This window comes from Elgaria multicarinata, chromosome 2 (genome assembly GCF_023053635.1).
Source record: "Elgaria multicarinata webbii isolate HBS135686 ecotype San Diego chromosome 2, rElgMul1.1.pri, whole genome shotgun sequence".
NCBI lineage: Eukaryota > Metazoa > Chordata > Lepidosauria > Squamata > Anguidae > Elgaria > Elgaria multicarinata.
The window spans coordinates 157,933,818-157,955,070 of record NC_086172.1 but is presented as its reverse complement, the minus strand read 5'-3'; the positions used below and the strand labels follow the sequence as shown (position 1 = coordinate 157,955,070).

Genomic DNA, 21,253 nt, shown 5'->3' with positions numbered 1-21,253 from the left:
TGAAATACAAAAAGAAAAAAACTAATAAACATATAATATAGGAAAAACTTACGTTGGTTTAGAAGGAACTGCAGGACTGAAAGGCGACAAGCATTGTGGGATGTTGGAAGGCAGTTACGTTGTCTAGAAGGCAATTTCAGTTTTTAGGCTAGCATGACTTACCAGAGTTCCACTCCTACCCTTCTGATAATTCTAGATAGAGGTAGGCCACTGGATGTTTTTATTAGTTGGTCCCTTCATAATACGATATAAAATATATTTATTTTATTTATTTATTTATTTATTACATTTTTATACCGCCCAATAGCCGAAGCTCTCTGGGCGGTTCACAAAAATTAAAATCATCATAAAACAACCAAGTTAAAAATACAAATACAAAATACAATATAAAAAGCACAACCAGGATAAAACCATGCAGCAAAATTGATATAAGGTTAAAATACAGAGTTAAAACAGTATAATTTAAATTTAAGTTAAAATTAAGTGTTAAAATACTGAGTGAATAAAAAGGTCTTCAGCTGGCGACGAAAGGAGTACAGTGTAGGCGCCAGGCGGACCTCTCTGGGGAGCTCATTCCACAACCGGGGTGCCACAGCGGAGAAAGCCCTCCTCCTAGTAGCCACCTGCCTCACTTCCTTTGGCAGGGGCTCACGGAGAAGGGCCCCTGTAGATGATCTTAAGGTCCGGGTAGGTACATATGGGAGGAGGCGTTCCTTCAAATAACCTGGCCCCAAACCGTTTAGGGCTTTAAATGTCAATACCAGCACTTTGAATCGGGCCCGGACCTGGACTGGCAGCCAATGAAGTTGTAAAAGGACTGGCGTAATGTGATCTCGCCAGCCAGTCCCTGTTAGTAAACGGGCTGCCCTGTTTTGTACCAGCTGAAGCTTCCGGACCGTTTTCAAAGGCAGCCCCACGTATAACGCATTGCAGTAATCCAAACGAGAGGTTATCAGAGCATGGATAACTGTAGCTAGGCTATCACTGTCCAGATAAGGGCGCAGTTGGTATATCAGCCTAAGCTGATAATATTCATGATATTAATGCGTGGAACTACTGCTGCAAAAATCTAGGAACCTGATCGCCACTGTCTTGCTTTAAATTGGAGTATCACAGTTGGGAAGTCATCTGTAGGGGCTAATTAAAAATCATTGTGTCTGTGAAACTAAGGTGAAAAGGCACACTTGAAAGAAATTATTTGGACTGCTTATAAAAAACACGAATAAGCATTTCATTGATATGTATAGAAGTATTTTATATGAAAACCTGTCCTTCGAGTAGAATGAAATATAGGCCTTAGCTAGACCTAAGGATAATCCCAGGCAAATGGAGGGGTCGTCCCTGCCTGCTCCCGGTATCCCCTGTGTGTCATTTGGATGTACAGGGATGATCCCAGGACGATCCTGGGATATAGGCCTGATCTAGCCATGGCCATAGTCACAAACAGGTGCATTTGTTGAGTCTGAAATGGCTATTAGAAAGGAAGATCCATTCGAAAAGGTCTATTTGACTTCAACTAGCTCTAAATTAGAAATGCAAAACGTTTTATTACACAGTAGCAATATCCTATTTTGGTAAATTCAAGAAGCCATATGTCCTGTAATGATACAAAACACTCTTTTTATCTTTGTTTTCCAAAGTGGGGTTTGTATGTACAAAAATGCGTCTGCACAGGGACCTGTTTCTGTCCTCATGCCCCTCCTCACTCTCCTACTGCTGTAGTTAATAACAGGGATTCCACTGGAAATTGTGGTCTGTCTTTCTCTCAGAAAATAACCATAAGACTTGGTTTAGGATCCTTTTCTCACTGGTGACTCACAGGGACTAGATTTATTATGTTCAGAATAGCGTGTTGTCACAGAACAGCCTTACTCAAACAGGTGTCTTCCAGATGTGTTGGATTGCAAAGGTCCAGGCTGGTTGGGAATGATGGAAGCTGTGGTCTAATACGTCTGGAGAGCACATGTTTGAGGAAGGCTGTCATAGAAGAAGAACATCCTTCCAACCCTGCAGGCTGGGCCTTCTATTTCATGCCAATTTCTTGGGGCACATTTTACTCCAAGACATCATAGGGTTGGCTATAGTGTTGCACTGGATCCCTTCTCCCGTCCTATAAAAATTCAGTTAGCAAAGCTGATGTATGAATGTTATGTGATTATGTTGTACTATGATTTTTACATTTTGTTTTGTGAACCGCCCAGAGAGCTCCATCTTTTGGGTGATATAGAAATGTAATAAATTTATTTTTAAAATGCCCTGGATTAGTATTATACCAAAATAATTGCATTGCTTTGTCATTAAGCTGCTCATACCTTTTGCTACAATTTTCCTTTCCTTTTCATATTAGAATAATATCTTGCTTTTATTAGTAAATTCCAACATTCTCCTTTGTGTACAGCCCCCCCCCCCCAATTTTGCATGTAGCTTTGACCAATTAAGATCTATCTGATCTTAAAAGCTGAAGATTACGTAGTTCAGTCCTGGAATAGGAAAATAATTGGCCACTGCAGTGTTGTACATTTGCCTGCTTGCTTTTGCTAAAGATTTCTTCTCATGGCATAACCTTATAGTCCCATAAATCTTTACTAAACGTATGACACAAAATCGCTGGTAGCACTTGAAGATGTCATTTCTCTGCAGCTGAACCATTCAGCATGCCGTGGGGGGAAAAATGCTGAAGCTGGAATCTACACACTTTAAAGGATTTAATTGGAACTCTTCACCCCAGTTACTTCTGAAAAAGGCCAGCTCCATGGCTAACTGTAGTTTATGTACTACATTGGTTTCTCTTGTGCTAAAGGTAGATGGCTCTGAATTGCAATAGGTTGGAGACTTAATGAACTGGTAGGAGGTATATTTGTGTTAAGCATAAGCTGCTTTTGATTATTGGTTCAGGATCCTGGATTGTATCCTCCTGAGCTAGGTTTAGTAGAAACTTGCTCGTATTGCTGGTGACAACCAACGACCTGTAACATAAAATACAGTTATATCTATAGTCTATCCACATTTCTCTCTTCTCGCAGTATTCTGTGTAGCCTGTTCATCCCTGAGTTTGCAGAATTTAGAGGATCTCAGAGTTAATTAAAACACACACACAGTAAAACAAAGCAGCGGGAAGGCATGATCCATTTGGACCAGTAGTACAGCACCCTTGTACAAAAGATTACAATAAAGCTCAATGCAGACTTGTTTTTCCTCCATGCTGCTGCCCTCATATGCGCAATCATCTCTCATAGCCCTAGCAATCCCTGATTCCCAGTATCTTGCAAGCATGGTGGGTGTCAAAGGTAAGTTTGGTAAGAGCTGCCCTGGAATTGCTCCTCCTCTTCACCATTGCAACCTGCTTGTTCATCTGTCTTTCACTCTGGCTGTGTTAACGGTGGCGGTGAAAATGAGGAGCAATAGATGCCACGGTCATATTGATCAATGGTGTTGCACCAAGTCCTGCCTTGTTGGTCCCTGGCCGATGGCTGGTTGGCCACTGTGTGAACAGAGTGCTGGACTAGATGGACCCTTGGTCTGATCCAGCATGGCATTTCTTATGTTGTTATGGCTCTGTGCGTTTCAAGCAAGCAGTTATAGCAATGACAAGAAAGAGGAGCAGAAATAGCTCCTAGTGATGGGCGGAGGTGAGAAAGTAGACTCCCTGAGCGAAGGTGCCCATTGAAGGGTTCTTGCCCAATGGCCCTCAGAAACCTGGAAATAGTACTGCTTGCAAGTTGCTTATGCTCTGAGCCCAATAATTTTTTCTTCTGGTAGAGAGGCAGTGGTGGGATAGGGAAATAAGATGTGGATTTTTTATTATTATTACTATTTATTTATATAGCACCATCAGTGTACATAGTGCTGTACAGAGTAAAATGTGAGAGGTATTCACAGATCTTCCTTTCACCCTAACAGATTGGGCTCCTATTAACTTTTAGATTCTTCCTTGGCCCCCAAAACATGTCTTCTGTTCAGAAGCTATGAAGAACTTGCTGCATTTCAGTGCTGCCCAGTAGTCAAAGGCTTTTGGGCCATTCACGAAATACAGGTTAAAAACGATAAAATACATAAAATAAAATGTGCAATCTAAACAAGAGCAAAACAGTGCAGAATAAAACCATCGTCAAACCAACAGCAGAGGACAATAGCAGTACAAGGATCTAAAAGCCTGAGAGAAGAAAAAGTCTTGATGTGGCACCACAAAGACCAAGCAAGTCTCTATGAAAAGGGCATTCCATAATTGGAGCACCACCACTGAAAAGGCCCTTCTTCTAGCATCCACCTGACTTACCTCAGTTGGACAAGTATTTTGAGACTGTATTTATTCTCAATGGGGGGTATCAAATGTTAGTCCTATGTAGAGTAGACCCATTGAAATAAACGACATTTAAGTTAGTCACAATTAACTTGTCCCATTAATTTCAATGGATTTATTCTATATAGGACTAACATTGGATACGACCTAAAATGATGATGATGATGATGATTATCATTATCCTACTTTCTTATAAAACATTCACGATGTCTTACAGTGCAAGAGAACAAAACAATAATAAATACCAGTAGCAAATTACAATTATCCAATAAAAGAGACTGAAAACAGCTACAAAGGAAGTAGCAGAAGCTTGCAGGAATAAAATGGGCTGCTGTCCATACAGAAATGAGCAGTGATGGGGTTGGGCAGATCTTTCTACAAAGGCTAGTTCTATATCTTGGGTGTTATAGCTGAAAAGTTCCAGTCCTGGGTGTCCACTTGCCATTTTTTGAGCGGAGGATGGAACCCAAAACAGGGTCTTACTGAAGCAAAGTTCTCAGATAAGCTTATGTAACTAATATATAGTTTGATAGTGAAATAGCAACAGAAACTGGGAAATGTTTAATTTGTTTTTTTAATCAAAAGAAATTGTGCAAAAGTCAGTTGTTATAGTGTAGTATGTTGATGCTCATTAAAGAAAAATACGAATTTTGTCATGTTCTTAAATTACTACTTTAATAAAAGGAACAGGGGAAATCCTCTTCCTTTTAAAGCAGGATTCGTCAAAAAGCTTCAAAGAAGTGAGTTTGTCTTCAGTCAAACTAGAATACTCCTAAAAACAGTTTGCACTCATTGTTGCCAGGCAACGCCTGTTTTTGTGAAATGTTGAGGGGTTTATTTTTGTGTGAAACATTAGTGGACTTGGTGAAGAGCAGAATATATCCAATGAAAGGGAGCTTATAAAATACACATCCAATAACATATACATAGACTCTATTGGAAGTCCTCCAAGCCAAGCAAGATTTGAATGATGTTGCAAAGCTGGGTCCCTAGAATACAGAGGAGAGTGTTCTTTGTGTATTTCTTTGCAAGCCAGCAGATCAATAAAAGGGCTCATTTTGCTTGGAAATTGCAACTTTGACCTCAATTCCTTTTGGGGTAAAAATGATATATGTGCCTCCCCAAAATTTGATTTTAACAAATGAATAAGCTTCATACCTTTTATGTAAAAATGCTCCAACTGTTTCTCATGCACTTGTGTGTGCTCCATCCATGCATCTCCTAAAGATGAAGTATGAAAAATATACAAATGTCTGCAGGTTGCAGAATCCAGCTTTTCTTGGTGCAGAATAGATTGCCTGAGTGCATCATGGAACTTCTGGTCTACAGTAGAGGAGGAACATGCAGGTAGATAAACTGAAGACTTTATCCTTGAGAAAGTTATCAGTGTTCTAACTGGATTAACTCAAAGGGCTCTAACCTTTTTGGGCCCATGGACACATTTGAAAATCTGAGAAATGATCTTGATCACCATCACTGAATAGCTGCCATGGTGCCCTGCCTAGTCATAAAAAATGTCACTTCCCCAAGAAGCTGAGTACAAGGCAGAGGTTTGTTGTGTATTTGCCTCTTCCAAGCACAGCAAAATACCCATTTCACAGAAGGAGAATGCTCAGCCCCCACCAAAATAGATTACCACACAGGCAAAACTATCCACTCACACAAACCTATCCGAAAAGATCACCACCGTACAGGTGAAACTACACCCACCCACCCCAGAATGAGCTACTGTCACACAGGCAAAACAATTCTCCCCCCAAATCCCAGGCAAAACACACATAAACACACAAATGCAGCCCTTAGCCAGAACACCTTCATTGGCTCCTCCCCCAAGTTTACCTGTTGACAGGAGAGTCTCTTTTCTCTCCTTTTTTTAGCTGGCTGGCATGCTGGGTGTCAGCAGAAATATAGCATCCAGCTGCCTCAAAGGACAGCTGCCCTTTCCCTTCTTCTCCAAAGAATGGGCTGGGCCCAGAGACATTCTGGGGGAGGGATAAGAAAGGTAAGGAAAATAGTAAGACTACTAGAGGCTGATTTATTTTTAAAGTGCCCAAGGTTTAAAAATAAAAAGTCACAAAATTTAGTTTTAAAAATTGGAGGAGACAAGTGGACGTGCAGGGGTGTCAGGGGGTTCAATAGTGCCCATAGACACTATGTTGCTGACCTTAGGATAGGCTTAAAAATGAATTGGTGTCCTGTTCTCTATGACTTGTTGACAGCTCTAAAGGGACCTAACAGCAAGCAGGAGAAACCATAATTAAAAAAGGAATATGTTATGGCCACACAATAGGGATTTTCTCTGTACTATGAAAAATTGAGGGTGGTGCCAGATGGCGGCGATCAATACTTTCATGTAATTTATTAGTTTGTATGTGCGCTGCAAATAGAATGGGACAAACCAGGATAGAACCTAGACAAATTCCGCATGCTCTCTTCTTCCGAAAATCACAGAGTTGGATGGGACGTCAGAGGCCATTGAGTCCAATCCCTTGTCAATACAATAAAATTCTGTGAAGTGCAAGTTTCATAGCGCTAGGAAAATTTTCAGTTCAAACATGGTTTACTTAACCCATACCAGAAAGGCCATTCTAACCTTATGCCAAAAAGTCATTATTTCAATAGTTAGTAGAGACTCCAATTTCCCCCCTTGCCTGATGCTGTCTTGCCAAATAGCAGCTACTTATTTACACTGTTTTGAGAGAATCTGCTGAAGAACGGATAGAAAAGACATCATTGGGATTGAGCTAGTACTGTATGGGATCAAATTGTAAGGAAAACAAAAGAAGAACGTTGGGTGGTTTTGCAAATAAAGGAAAACTTTTAAGTCTTGTTGACTAAAGAGCCGAACCTTATGGTCTAGATGCATTCAGAAATAGTTTGTTCTAATAAAGTCATTTTATAGGAAAGCCTAACATTTCCAGTCTTAGGTCTTTTACGGGTTGCCTTGCAAGGGGGAGCTAATTTCTTGCTGCTTAATTTACTATTCTTTACTACTAACGACAGTTATCCAGAGAATATTGGACAAGGTTTGGGTGTTCAGCACTCCTGCTATTTTGGTGGAGATGCAACTTTTTTCTCTTCTTTTTCCCCCCTTAAGGTAGAAACTCTTGCAAACTTGACTACCAAGTCAAATGCTATCCTTCTTGGAGAAATCCTGATGCCCGGGCACCTATACATTTGATGCCAGGGCCTAAGAAGTTAAAACCTGTTTATAATTTAAGTAAATTGAGCAAGTAGTGCACTCTTGGTTTGCTCCGTATAAAGAATGGCAGTGTTACTATTATATAACCTATGCCCGAAAGCTTCATGAACCCTTCTGACTTCGGTAAATTCTGCTTTCGTTCTAAATTGTCATCTTTGCAAAGTCAAAGACCATAAATTTGAGTGTCATATATGAGGGGTGAACTAAATAAAGTTTTTCATTTTGATTGCAACAAATACTGAACATAGTTACTTGTGAATGGTAATTTTCTTTGACTCCCTGCTGATTGAGGATTAAAATCTTTCTTTGTTGAATCTCTCACAAATTTGTGTGTGTGTGTGTGTGTTTTCAAGTGGTGACATAGCAACGAAGTATGTTTCAGTAATGGTCAAGCATGACAAGAACAAGCGTGGATGATAAGGCATGAAACTTCATAAAAATATTTCCAGTTAGGTAATGGAAGTTAAACCCCACCAAAATAAAATATTACTTAATTGGGTTTTAAAACGTGTGCATTTGGTATTCCTCAGATGTTGTCATTAAAACATAACTTATTTGTTCCTTTGCTCATCAGTATTTTTTAGGCTGGCCACTTATGCAACATCAAAAAAAGAGGACAAAAGAGGACATAGGCTTTCATATGCTAATTTATATGCATAGAGATGGAAATTTAGAAATACAGCGTGTGTGCTGCAGTAGTTAAGAGTGCTGGACTGGGATTGGGGAGATCCAGGTTCAAGTCCCCATTTGGCAGTGAAGCTCAATGGATGACTTTTGGTCAGTAAGTCTCTCAGCCTAACCTACCTCACGGGGTTGTTGTCAGGATAAAATGCCGAGGAGGAAGATCATGTACTCCGCCTGGGGCTCCTTGGAGGAAAAGGCGCAATATAAATGTAACAAATAAATAAATAAACTCTATAGATTTATGATTTCCAGATGACCTGTGTGCCTGGTCAGTCTTGCTGTCCAGGTGTTATCTGTTGATGGACAACTTCAAGGCTCTTGCTCTTTTTGCTTTATTGTTCTTTATCTTTCAATCTGACTTACACTGGGCAGTCTTTCAAACAGAAACGATCTTCAAATTGTGGACGGTTCCCTGCAAAGTAGGACACACAACTACCTTATTTTCCTAATCAGTACTTGCAGCATCTGGAAGAGAAGGCTATCAATGGGTACTAGCTCTGATGGTTGTGTGCTATCTCCAGTATTCAAGACAGAAGCCTGTGTGCAACAGTTGCTGGGGAACATGGGTGGGAAGGTACTGTTGCTCCATGTCCTGCTTTGTTGGTCCCTGGTCAACATCTGGTTGGCCACTATGTGAACAGAGTGCTGGGCTAGATAGACCCTTGTTCTGATCCAGCATGGCACTACTTAACATTGGATAATAGTAGCTGGTGTTGTATAAAGCTTCACAGAGAGCCTGCTTTGACCATCAGGACTTTAACTAAATCCAGCTTGACATGATAGGTTGAAATTGAGCCAAACCAGATCATTTACCAATCCAGGTTTTATTAAAAACCACCAGGGGTCAATGATTTCTTTTCTATATCAGTGTCTTTAAACTTACACACACACACACACACACACACACACACACACACACACAGAGAGAGAGAGAGAGAGAGAGAGAGAGAGAGAGAGAGAGAGAGAGAGAGAGAGAGAGAGAGAGATTTTCCTTTTGTTACTAAGGCTGCAATCCGTTAATGTGACTTATTCTGAGTAAGGATGTATAGGATTCATTTGGTCAATTGAAGGCCAGACTGTCAGGCAAGTGTCTGTGTAGGTCAGAGAAGCTTGTTACAAATTTCGGGCCATGGTTCTTCAATGTTGAGAATGGGCAGTATTAAGTAGCAAAGGCAGTTGCAAAGAGAGCAGCTTCTTCGTTCTGTTCCTTGATTTTGGACTCGTCCATTTACACATTCAGTGCAGGCAAATATTCATGAATAAAAGTTCAGCCATCGCGATTCATGTGCGCATCCTAACATAGGGGAAAAGGGAGCAGTGCCACAATTATGAGCAAAAAAAGAGGGGACAAAGCCTCGAAACAGGACTGAAAAAATATGATTTTTATAAAATAGTAAAATGCCCAATACGTTTTGGTAAAGGACGTCTTTTAAGACTCCGCGCCAGTCACCATCTCTCTTTCTACCACTTCATTGACACTTTTGACTCCCATGGATTTCAAGGGGAGTTCTAAGCAGTTGCTGAAGTCTCTTTCCCATTGAAATAAATAGCATTTAAAAGTGTTTAGCTTTGGCTTCATTGTTCCAAAGTTTTTTTGTTTATAATTAATAAAAGTCTAAAAGGGTATACTACTAATCCAGAAATTCCCTTTTCTCCAGTGTAAATACGTTTTCCCGAAGAGAACACGGTAATAGATTTATTGTGAACAGAGCCTCTTGAACTTAATCTTGGTTGTCTGTCTATGATAGTCATTTGTGGGCTCTGGCTACCACTTTCCAATCAAAGATGAGTTTTGAGAAGGTTTTCTTGTTTTTATTAACCCTTTTAGATCATTTTAAAGGAGCCTGGATTTTTGCAGCCATCGTTATATGTATTCCTATTTTGTGTCCTAATAGTTGAACATTTTATTCAAAAGTGTTAATTGATGGAAATCATAGTAACATATTTAATGTTATATAACTATGGTGTGCAAAAACAATGTCTTCTCATCCTTTTTCTAACAAGCTATTTAATATTTGCAGTCTGTCTGTAGCTTTTCATCCTTTGAAAATGCCTGAACTACTGAAGCTGGGAAAACCCATGTATATCTCTCTCTCAGATGTTTTTATATGCTTATGTTTGTGGTTGGGACCAGTAAGTACACCACCACCACCTCTGTAAAACTCTTATACTGGACTGGTAACATCCTAAGCTAGATTTCAAGGATTCAAATGAGATCGGAGGCTGCGAATGAGATTGGAGGAAAGATATTTCCCTGACACTTACTTGGTACTTTATCAATCCAGTATGAGGTCCACTGTGATTAAATCCTGCATCCCCTAATTGGGATGACCTCAGGATAAGGCTAAGGATAAAGGCATGTGTCCTTTTCCCACTTAATGTTCCCTCCTTCCCTAGACTGTACCCCTCCAATACTACTTTATGGTCTCCTTCCTTCCTTCCAGACTGGTTCCGTGTAGTGATGGCCACCAACTTGGATGGTTTTAAAGGGGGATTAGACAAATTCCTGGAGGATAAGGCTATCAACAGCTACTAGTCATGATGTATGCTTCTAAATATCAGTTGCTAGGGAACATGAGCAGGATGGTGCTAATGTGTTTATGTCCTGCTTGTCGGCTTCACATGGGCATCTGGTTGGCTACTGTAGGAACAGAATGCTGGACTAGATAAGTCTTTGGTCTGATCCATCAGGCTCTTCTGATGTTTAGGTAGATCCTTCCTACCTATTCCACTCACCGTGTACTTCTACTAACCCTTGCTTTCACCAAGGGATTACTAATGTGGGTGCCGTCCATTGTCTGCCTTGGCAACTGCAAGGTTCTATACAAGCCTGTATTGTACAGATGTCAACTGTAGCAAAATTTCTATGATGCATGATTGCTGGAGCTGTCATGGCTGAAATCTGTCAGCTACTGGCTCTAGCATTTCATGGCTCCCATGAACCCAAAAGTGAGGCTGGCACTCATTTGCAGAATATGTTTTCCCTCCTACGTATCAGGATTCGCCCTATTCTGAGAGCGGGTTTTAGTGAAAACCCTTATCTGATTCTTTTTGGGGGACTTTCCAGATTTCACTTAATATAATGACGCTAATTAGGTTTAAAGACGTCAAAAATCCTAAACCCTAGAGGAGTGTGGGTTTATAATCTGATATCTAAGGAATTTTAAGAAGAGTGGCTACTAAAGTGTAATTTTGCTAGATTAATGAAGATAGCATTTTGTGTTAATGGAATTGCTTCAGGCAGATGAACGCAGGCCAGCAAACAGTGAAATAAGGACTGAATGTCTTCCCAGCTTGAATTGTGCAGGTTCATATTTTGAGCTATGCAAATAAGTGGTTTGACATGAGTGCTATCTCAGTTCATCAGATTATTCCCCTTCCTGCATATTCATTGCTGTGTTTTTACTAGAGCCATAGAATTATAAGTTTAGCAAGATAGCATACTCTCGATATTGCAATGATACTCAATTCGTCATACTCAAGTAGATGAATTCAGGGAGAGCAGCATGTAACTTGCTTTCAAAGTTTAGATGAGTCCCACCCTATATTTGTGTGTCTTGCCAAGTTCTTGTATTGTACAACTTACATGAAACTGTTAGTAGTCTTGGTTGTAGTTTCAGGCATTTTCCATGATATTATTTCACTATAATATTTTATCCTAATCTCCATGTTCATATAACTATAGCAACTATAATGGAAAGCCCCAATTGGACTAATTTTCGTCAGAGAAGGGAGATAGTGGAAGAAGAGGATAACCTACGTAGACCCCTGTATAGGAGATAATTGCGGGGATGAAGAAAATAATGTCCAGTTCTGAAGTAATCCATATAACTAGAATTTTACCAATATGATTTTAATCAGATGCATGACAGGTATGGCGATTGGGTGAAACAAGATACAGCCATAAAACAACAAAAGTGCTTGTAGAGTGAGGGTTTTGCAGGGAATAAGGATGCAGCAAAGACACATCTAAAGACCAGGGAGCAAACATCATTCTCCCCCCACCCCCCAGAAAACCCTCTCAGTGGTCAACATTGCCCCCTAAAAGAGCCAGAAACCTTGGCTTTTTTCCTGGTTGAAGAGAAACTTGTGCCTAGGGATGAAAACATCAGGTGCTACCTGCCCCTTGTTGCTAGGTTACACAGTTCAAGCAAAGAGTTGGGGAGGTATTTTTTTTTTCATTCTCTGCTGTGGCAACTTCAAAGAACAGCAGTTTTGACATCTAAACTGGGGATTGACCATTTCAGACCAGTATCTCTATAAATGCCCCCAAATCATCACTCATCTACCTTTTTTTTTCCTTTTCACTGTTTGTGGTTTAATTTTCTCATTGTTGGTTGCCCTGAAGTTCTGTTGTCAGGCAGAAAAGCAACATATACAGATTTTAAATAAGGGGACTGAAAAAATCCAGTTTTTATGTTTCTCTTTGTAAAAGTTGCAGCAGAGAGACTGAATGAAATGAAAATTTCACAATTATTCAGTAACAGAGTTCAAAAGAGGCCAAATGGCCCTGGAGTGTTGTCCCTTAACCAAAAGGGCAGACAACTTCTCCCCAAACAACACAGATTGATTGGCAAAAACTAAAGACAAGCAAGGAGAAGGCCAGTTTTGCAGAGAAATAGGTCTAGATTACTCAGAATTGAGCCAAGCTAAATGTAGGCTTGACAGTTCTAAGAGCATTGCTTATAGCAGGAGTGGAGAACTCCTGGCCCTCAAGATGTTGCTGGACTACAGCTCCCATTAGTTCTAACCAGCATAGTCAATGGTGTGAGATGATGGGAGTTTCAGGCCAACATTTGGAGGGCCACATGTTTCCCATCACTGATTTATAGCATTAGATATCTAAGAAGCTGCCCCAGAAGTTGTTGGTGGGTACCAAGGCCTTTTGAGGTACATTTGGTACCATGAGAGGGCCTTTTCTGTGATAGTCCCCTGCATGTGAAACTCCATGCCACAAGAACTTAGTTTATAGTCATCTTTACTGGTGTTTCATTAGAATTTGAAGAAGTTTCTCTTCCATTAAGCTTGGAATGATTGCTATTGATGTACATGAGGTTTTCATTGCACAAACGTGATTGGTCACTTACAGAAATTTGTGGGTTCTTTCCACAACTTCAGCCACCTCCAGGGTTTCTCCCATACTTTCTGAACGTTATTCCACTTTTAAAAAGATCAGAGATAACACAATAAGGAATGTTAATCTGATTGGCAGTGCCATCTAGTGGCTGTATAATGAAACATATAGAACTTTCCAAGAAAGGAAGTCCTTGATGCAAAGCATGTGTCTGCCTATGTCAAGGATCCCACAAAGAAGCCGAAAGCAGAAGCCTTGGTAAGGATGCAGGATTTTAGCCTTGTGTGGTAAAACCCTAAGTCTTGCTATTTTTCTTTTATTATCGTGCTACTTGTTTTATGATTTTAATGATATAAATTACTGTTGTTTTAATTCATTCATTGGGTTTTGTAAACTGCTTTGAGCACATCCATGAGGGGAAAGCTGGGATAACAGTTTGATGTAAATCAGTCACACTGGTAGCTGCACGATAGGAATAATGGGGCAATAAAAAGCTTGCAATGTAATGAATTGATTGATTGATTGATTGCACTGCATTGCATTTTTATCCCACCCTTCAGCTAAAAAGCCTCTCAAGGCAGTTGACAAAGATAAATAAGATAATCCCTGCCCACAGGTTTACAATCTAAAAGACATGATTCAAAAGGAAAGGGGATAGGGAGGGAGGAGGAAGGAAGCAGGGAGCAATTCAGGTACTAGAGTCCTATTTGCAAGGTTTTTAGATCACCGGCACCATGCTTCCTCTTCCGCTGATGGCTTCAGCATCAACAGTTGGTAGCAGGAAGGATGGAGGTTCTCAACTGGAGCTGTATTCTAGCATGATGGGCAGGGCAGAGGGCGAGGGTAAATGCCTGACTGCTGTTTTCTGTCTTTCTGACAGCCTCAGCAGCGAATTGATGAGATGAAGTAAGTCAAGTCAAGCGTAAGGGAGTGTGGGAAGAGGAAGCTGCCGCAACTCAGTCCTGGAATGTGCCTATCCTGAAATTTCGGCTTATTTAAGTCACTTGTGGAGAGGAGGGGGGGGTGTCTAGCTGTGAGAAAAGAGTGTGGCAGTTGTAAGCTGAGAGTATACTTAACCAGCCACCCTGCCAATTTGATTGAAGGGCAGGGCATAAATCTTAATAAATAAACCCATTTGCTTTGCTTACTGGAGGTTGGAAAATTTGCCTCACAGGCATGGATAATTTATGGCTATTGTGGCCTTAAAAATGTGATGTTGTACCATGGATTCATTGACTGACTGCTGACCGATAGGAGTTCTCCACGTCCCCACATCATTTCCCAGCCTGCAACCCAGGATCCCTTTAGTGGTTGTTTGGATTCTGTGCTACTCCTGTTGTAGGGTTTTGAGATGGTTTTAACTGATATGCTGTTTTATTTTTGTTTGTTTGTTATCTGTATTTAATTACTGTAAGCCGCTTTAGAGAAGCAAGATGCAACAGTTTTAAATAAATTAACTGGAGTTGCAACGAATTGAACCTAGTAAGTGCTCTACCACTTCACATTGATCCCTGTTGTTGAGGGTGTAAGTTTACACTTTTTTCACAGAGGAGTAACATGTTTTAATCGGAGTCACAATGAATGGAAGTTTTAAGATAAAAAGAAGAGTTGCTGATACACTGGGTTTGAGCTAAGCCTTAGGTAGACAGCACTAGCTTAATCACAGCTTTGGCACCTTAAACTAACACACACACACACACACACACACACACTGAACTTTCTTTATTCTATTGCTTTTTTAATTGGAAACATTATGGGTTGGATCCAGACTTGCTCTCCAGAACAGCAAAGAAGGCTACGGACTGAAGGCAAAACAAGAAAATCACCACCCAATCCCTTTCTTCCAGAAAGGAGAAGGTGCCTCTACTGGATCCCAGTTCCCTTTGCAAACAGAAGGAGCCCTTCCATTCGCAGAGGGGCAAGTCTGAATCCAACCCTATGAATGTCAATTCTTAGTGAACATTTCCAAGATGTTGCCCAGTGAGACAATACATCAATCATAGTTATACACTACTATCTCTAAGTGATTCATGTATTATTTCAGTAACACATACAACAGTTCTGTAAGACAAATCAGTATTATACCCATATTACAGGTTGCAGGAATCTGGGAGAACGTGGCTTTGCAAGGTCTCCTAGTGAGTTCATGGCTAAGCTGATGTTTGAACTGGGGTTTTAACTTATTTTTATTTAATAGAAATGTTCCACGCAGGCCTTCAGTATAAATATTCTCAGGGCAGCTTACACAATTGAAACACATATAACGAACAAAAAACAAAGTATAAAACAGCAGCTAAAAACCTGCAGCAGTAAAGTTAAACAGTGATATTTAATGTAGGAAAGTAAAAGGACTGTGCCTGGGGCTGAAAAGATAGCAAAGTAAGTGCCAGGCAAGCTGCCCTGAGAAGAGACTTTCATAAATGAGGCACCATCATCGAGAAGGCCAGGGCTGGCCCTAGACATTGTACTGCCTCAGGCAGAGCAGGAAATCTTTCACAAGCACACACAAGTCAAGTGCCTAGTATCCAAAGCCAGCCACATTATTTTGGTACATGAGGCAGAAAATCCTGTAAACACCTCTCCCCATGCCTGGCGGTAGAAAGAAGAAGAAGAAGAAGGAGGAGGAGAAGGAGAAGGAGAAGAAGAAGAAGATTATTTTTTACCAGCCTCTCCATTTTGATCGAGGCAGGGACCAACAGTAAGTATAAAATACATAAAATACTGATTAACAAAGTAACAAAGTAAATTACAAAAAAACAAAGTAAGTAACAATTTGCTGCCCTTTTATAACACCCAAAATGCGATGCTTGAGGTGACTGCCTCACTCTTCCTCATAGTAAGACCAGCCCTGGAGAACTACCTGCCTCACTTTTCTGATGACAGGGATACCTAGAGGAGGGTCTTGGATAATAATTATAGTGAATAGGCAAGGGGATGTGGAAGCAGGCATTCCTTTTAGGATGCTTTTAGGATGTTTTAACAATGTATACTATGTTTTTAATCAGTATTTTATGTATTTTATACTTTTATTTATTATTACATTTATATACCGCCCCATAGCCAAAGCTCTCTGGGCAGTTTACAAAAGTTAAAAATAGTGAACAATAAAAAGTATACAAAATTTAAAACCATCAAAAACATAAAAACAACAATATAAAAACAACGGTATCCATTTAAAAACAACAGTTCTGGGGTCCGTTAAAAACAAACAAACTTAGCGTTGTTAAATGCTGTTAAATGCATGGGAGAAGAGAAAAGTCTTGACCTGGCGCCGAAAAGATAACAATGTTGGCGCCAGGCGAGCCTCATCGGGGAGATCATTCCTTAATTGGGGGGCCACCACTGAAAAGGCCCTCTCCCTTACTGTTGTTCCCCGCCTCCATCAAAATGGAGAGGCGGGTAAGAAAGAAATTTAGTAGTGGTAGTAGTAGTAGTATTCAGCTACCCTTGTCCGTATTCATGTAGTCTTTTAATCGTAAGCACTAGCAACCTGAATTGTTGGTGATGGATTGGTATTCAATGGCGTTTGAGAAATGGTGAAATACCTTCAATCTTGATCTTGTTTAAAAACCTTGTAGCTGAATTTTACCTGAAGCTTCCATACAGTCTTCATAGGCAACCCCATGTACAGCATGTTACAGATGTCTTAACCCAGAGGTTATCAGGCCATGGATAACTGTTGCCAAGCTGTATCTACCTTAGAGAGGCTTTCAGGAGATAACTAATTGTCCAACACACCCACCCACACTACCCTCCCTCTTCACAATCACAGACACACAACAAAGTCAATCAAACCCCTACCTGAGCTAGCCAGGTTTTCTTTTTCCTTGGAGGCCAGGGAAGGGCCTCCCTCCAAGCAAGGCAGATAGTTTCTCTCTCTCTCCCTGGCCTCCACAGCACTGTGGGGAAGGAGAGGACCCAGACAGGGCCTTGGCTTATCTGCAGAAGGAAATGGCTCCTTAATGAGCCAGGCGGCCATCTTATTTCAGCCAGGCAGCCATCTTATTTCCAGCATTCCAATCTGTTTGAACCAGGAGGGAGGGGGGAGAGTTACACTACTGAGCATGCTCCATTTAGGAGTTATGAGTCTGTACTCACTTTAATGGGGCAAAGAAATGTTCATTAAAAAACAATGGAAGCGAATTTTGAAAAAAGAAAAGCCATTCCACTAACTAGAAGGACAGGGGGACAAGATCCCACTGCTGGTTTGAAGGGTAAGGGTCCGAATTCGGAGCTTTTAGTGAGCAAAAAAATCATCGCCACCCGGAAATAGAAAGCCATTTTGAGCCAGAGAGGTTTTCCCTATTTTGGTACTTTGAACTGCCATCCTGCCCTCAATATTTCACAAATCTTCTTGAAATGCGCAGGGTATGTAAAACCAGCATTTCTTTCTGGCAGGTCTCCGTTTCAGAAAGATTGGTGAAACATTTTCCATTTTATTAACGTCAGAATGACCCACCCCCAATTTCGGCCTTAACATGGTGGAATGCTCTTTTCACTGATCACCTATAACACAGGGGAACACTCCCGTGTAATAATGGTTAAATACTTGCTCTGTCTCCCATGTGGTGTCCATGGAAGTACAAGTCATCTACTCCACCTTTTACACTGAAATATTCTCTGAGTAGAAAAAACACCATGCATCAAGTGGTTCTGAGTGAGTGTGAAAGATCTGAAAATACCTCTCTTTGTTATCTGGTTCTAATCTCATAGTGGTTACAGTTTCCAGATGATCAAATTTATGGAGGTAAGCAACAGCTGGGATTTACATCTGACGGTGGGTCTTCTGGCCTTATAGAAATTGTGTGGCTTTTCCTTCAGTTCTTTGGAGCGAGAAAAATGGTATCATTCATTTTTCTCGGATTGCAAGCCTTCTTTGGTTTTAATAAAATAAGCCTACAATATAATTGTGCCCAAATTATGTCTAAAAGAACATTGTGTCCGAAAGCCTTATTGAAATAGTTGCCTTGATCTAGGGTTGTAATGCTGCCATTTTATCTGTTTATCTCTGTTTTTAATCAGTAGTGCATGAAGTTCTTGTTAAAGTTTTGTTGCCACTTCTTTCTCTTTGGATTGTCACCAGATAACAAGATTATTCCAGAGTACTTGTCTGTCTTGCTTCATTTTTGCCCCTTCCTCAGATGATGAGTGAATTCTAACTTCTTAGCCCTTTGTTTACTACATTAGGTTTTTTTGCTCTGGCCTTTATCATTGTGCCCAGTTTACACAATTCAGGGGGGACAGGGCAAAGGTCATGTTTTTAAAATTGATTTGATGAGGACTGAACTAGAGAACATTGAGGAGCAGTTCATATGCAATAAAAGTTTTAGAGTAAGCTTAAAATTAAAAAGCTGTAAATAGATGGGCAGGCCCTGTCCCTTAGTTAGTTGACTTCTTCTTCTTCTTCTTCTTCTTCTTCTTCTTCTTCTTCTTCTTCTTCTTCTTCTTCTTCTTCTTCTTCTTCTTCTTCTTCTTCTTCTTCTTCTTCTTCACAGGGCTCAGCAGCAAAACATTACCTACATCATTGTATAAGACCCCAAATTTATTCTCCAGTTAAATTACCCTAAGTAGCAATGCTGGGAAATATCTTTGCCCATAATTGGAATACTGCTTACAGTTGGAGTAGATCACAGTGGGAAAGAGTTGATTGAGTATAATGAAAAGGTGGCAAAACAAATGGTAGGCTTATTGTCAAATGATATCCACATTTCTCAAACAGAAATGTTCTTTCTCAGATAAAAAATTTGAAAGCCACTTGACTTGCCACCAGATGTAGTGAAACAATCATGGAAGCAGAAGATGAAGAAGATGTTAATAGATTGTATGCAAAAGTGTCATTCTGCTAGCACTTGCAAAAAAACCCTTGTTTTCATTGTTGTACAAGTGTCAGATCCAATACTTCAATTTTGCTTGTGCAAGCCATCCCACAACTCATTAGGATTTTAGGTGTTGCTTGTGCTAATGGAACACCTCATGCATCTTTTCCACTAGCCTAACATAGAATACTACCCTATGTCTTGATCTAGGATAAACTAGTATTTGCCACAATGAGAGAAACTACCTCTTTCTTTCAGGGCAGTAAAATAACCACCCTAGAAAAAACCATGCCAATCCTGCCATGTTTTTCATACTTCTGAGAGACATTTAAAAAAACCTTCTCCATTCCCTAGCTAAATAATCAGTGTACCTTTTTACCAGAGAAACCCCTGATAGTAACATACCTTTATCTATCATCCCATGTGTATATTCTCTGCCCACGTTTCATTAATATTGTTCAAGTTAATAGGAGAAAGTTAGGACAAACATTGTAAGAATTGCTGTTAAAAGCTCTCATTTATTCATTTTCCAAACCAAACCAAAGCATGGGATGGAAATAAACTTGTTCAATGGCTTACATGCCTTTTGAGTTAGAGGAGATGCTGTTGGGAAAATAAATTGACAAAGGCTGTAACTTCCTCTAGCTAGCACTTGTGATGTTATGCAAGACTGTTTCCCCAGATCCTGTTTTTCTTTTTTTGGGGATGTGAAAAGAGGTCAGCTTGGTTCACTGTCTCTGAATAACCTGCTAGGAGATGGCCAACTAAAATAATTAAAAAGAGAGCAATGATTACATAGAACAAACTTTTCCCAACCTGGTGCCTGTCAGGTGTGTTGGACTACAACACACACCAGATGTATTGGACTCCTAACTCCCATTGGCAGTTAGCCTAAATACACCAATTGCTGGGGAACATGGGTGGGAGGGTGCTGTTGCACCTGTGTCTTGCTTGTGGGTTCTTGGTTGACAGCTTGTTGGCCACTGTGTGAACAGAGTGCTAGACTAGGTGAACCATTGATATCCTTATGTCTGTAGGATGATAGACATTGTAGTCAAACATATCTGGAGATTGACAGATTGAGTAAGGCTGGCATAGATGGAGAAACAAACTGGATGTGATGGGGCATAACCACATTTGTTCACATCTCTTGCCCATTCAGGTATAAAGCAAAGTAGGGTGTTTGATTTTGTCAGTCATGGCACCCCTGTTGTCATGAGCACACTACTGCTTTATAGCGGTATTGAAGTGCACTGACAACTGTTGGGGCCCATGACACATACCATATACCACTTTCATACCACTTTCATAGTGTTATATCCTGCTTGGTGTAGATGTGTCATGGGCCCCAACAGTTGTCAGTGCACTTCAATACCGTTATAAAGCAGTAGTGTAAATCCTGCAGTGCACTTCAATACTGCTATAAAGCAGTAGTGTGGCTCCTGCCTTTTATATACCATTTTCATTCTGCTTTCATAGTGGAATATCCTGCTTGGTGTAGATGAGCCCTGAGACATATATGTATTTCTCTCACATAATTGCTAATCACCTGAAAGCATTAATTACAACTTTGAAATTGCTAACCCTGCCTAATATTGTATTTGCTGTTGGCATCCATTAATTGTTACTAATGAACATATAATTTGGAAAATTTCTGCTGAAAAATTAAGCACTAGAAAATGTTCTATTTTGGAGGAAAAGATTCTGCCCCACATCAGGAATGGCTTTGTAAAATGAAATGTGTAGAAATTATTTTCTTGCATGCTGTTTATACGCCATGAACAATTGACATATGCAGGCAGACTAGTTGCTACATTGTTTTGTAGTTGTTGTGGGTTTGTTTGCATAAATGTGCTTATCTGAAACCTGTACCCAAAACTCATACCAGGGAGGAACCTGAAGACATGGGAAATATAACTTGGAATAGTGCATGTCTGGAAGTTGAATTAATAAGCATTGGCCCATTTGCAAGTATGGGGATGGCCCATAGTTCACTGGTGTAGTGCATGCTTTTGAAGCAGAAGATCCCAGGTTAATCCCTGGCTTCTTGAGGTAGGGCTAGGAAAGAATCCTTCCTGAAACCCTGGAGAGCCGCTGCCAATCTATGTCAATAATACTGGCCTATATGGGTCAGTGGTCTGAATCAGTATCAGAAAGCTTGCTACATTCTAAGGAAT

General features: G+C 40.3%; 1 protein-coding gene across 2 annotated transcripts in view; it reads left to right on the top strand.

Annotated features, from left to right (window-relative positions):
- ITPK1 (inositol-tetrakisphosphate 1-kinase) overlaps positions 1 to 21,253 on the top strand; it is a 155,100-nt gene that overhangs the window by 40,456 nt on the left and 93,391 nt on the right. The gene's annotated exons all lie outside the window — the stretch shown is intronic.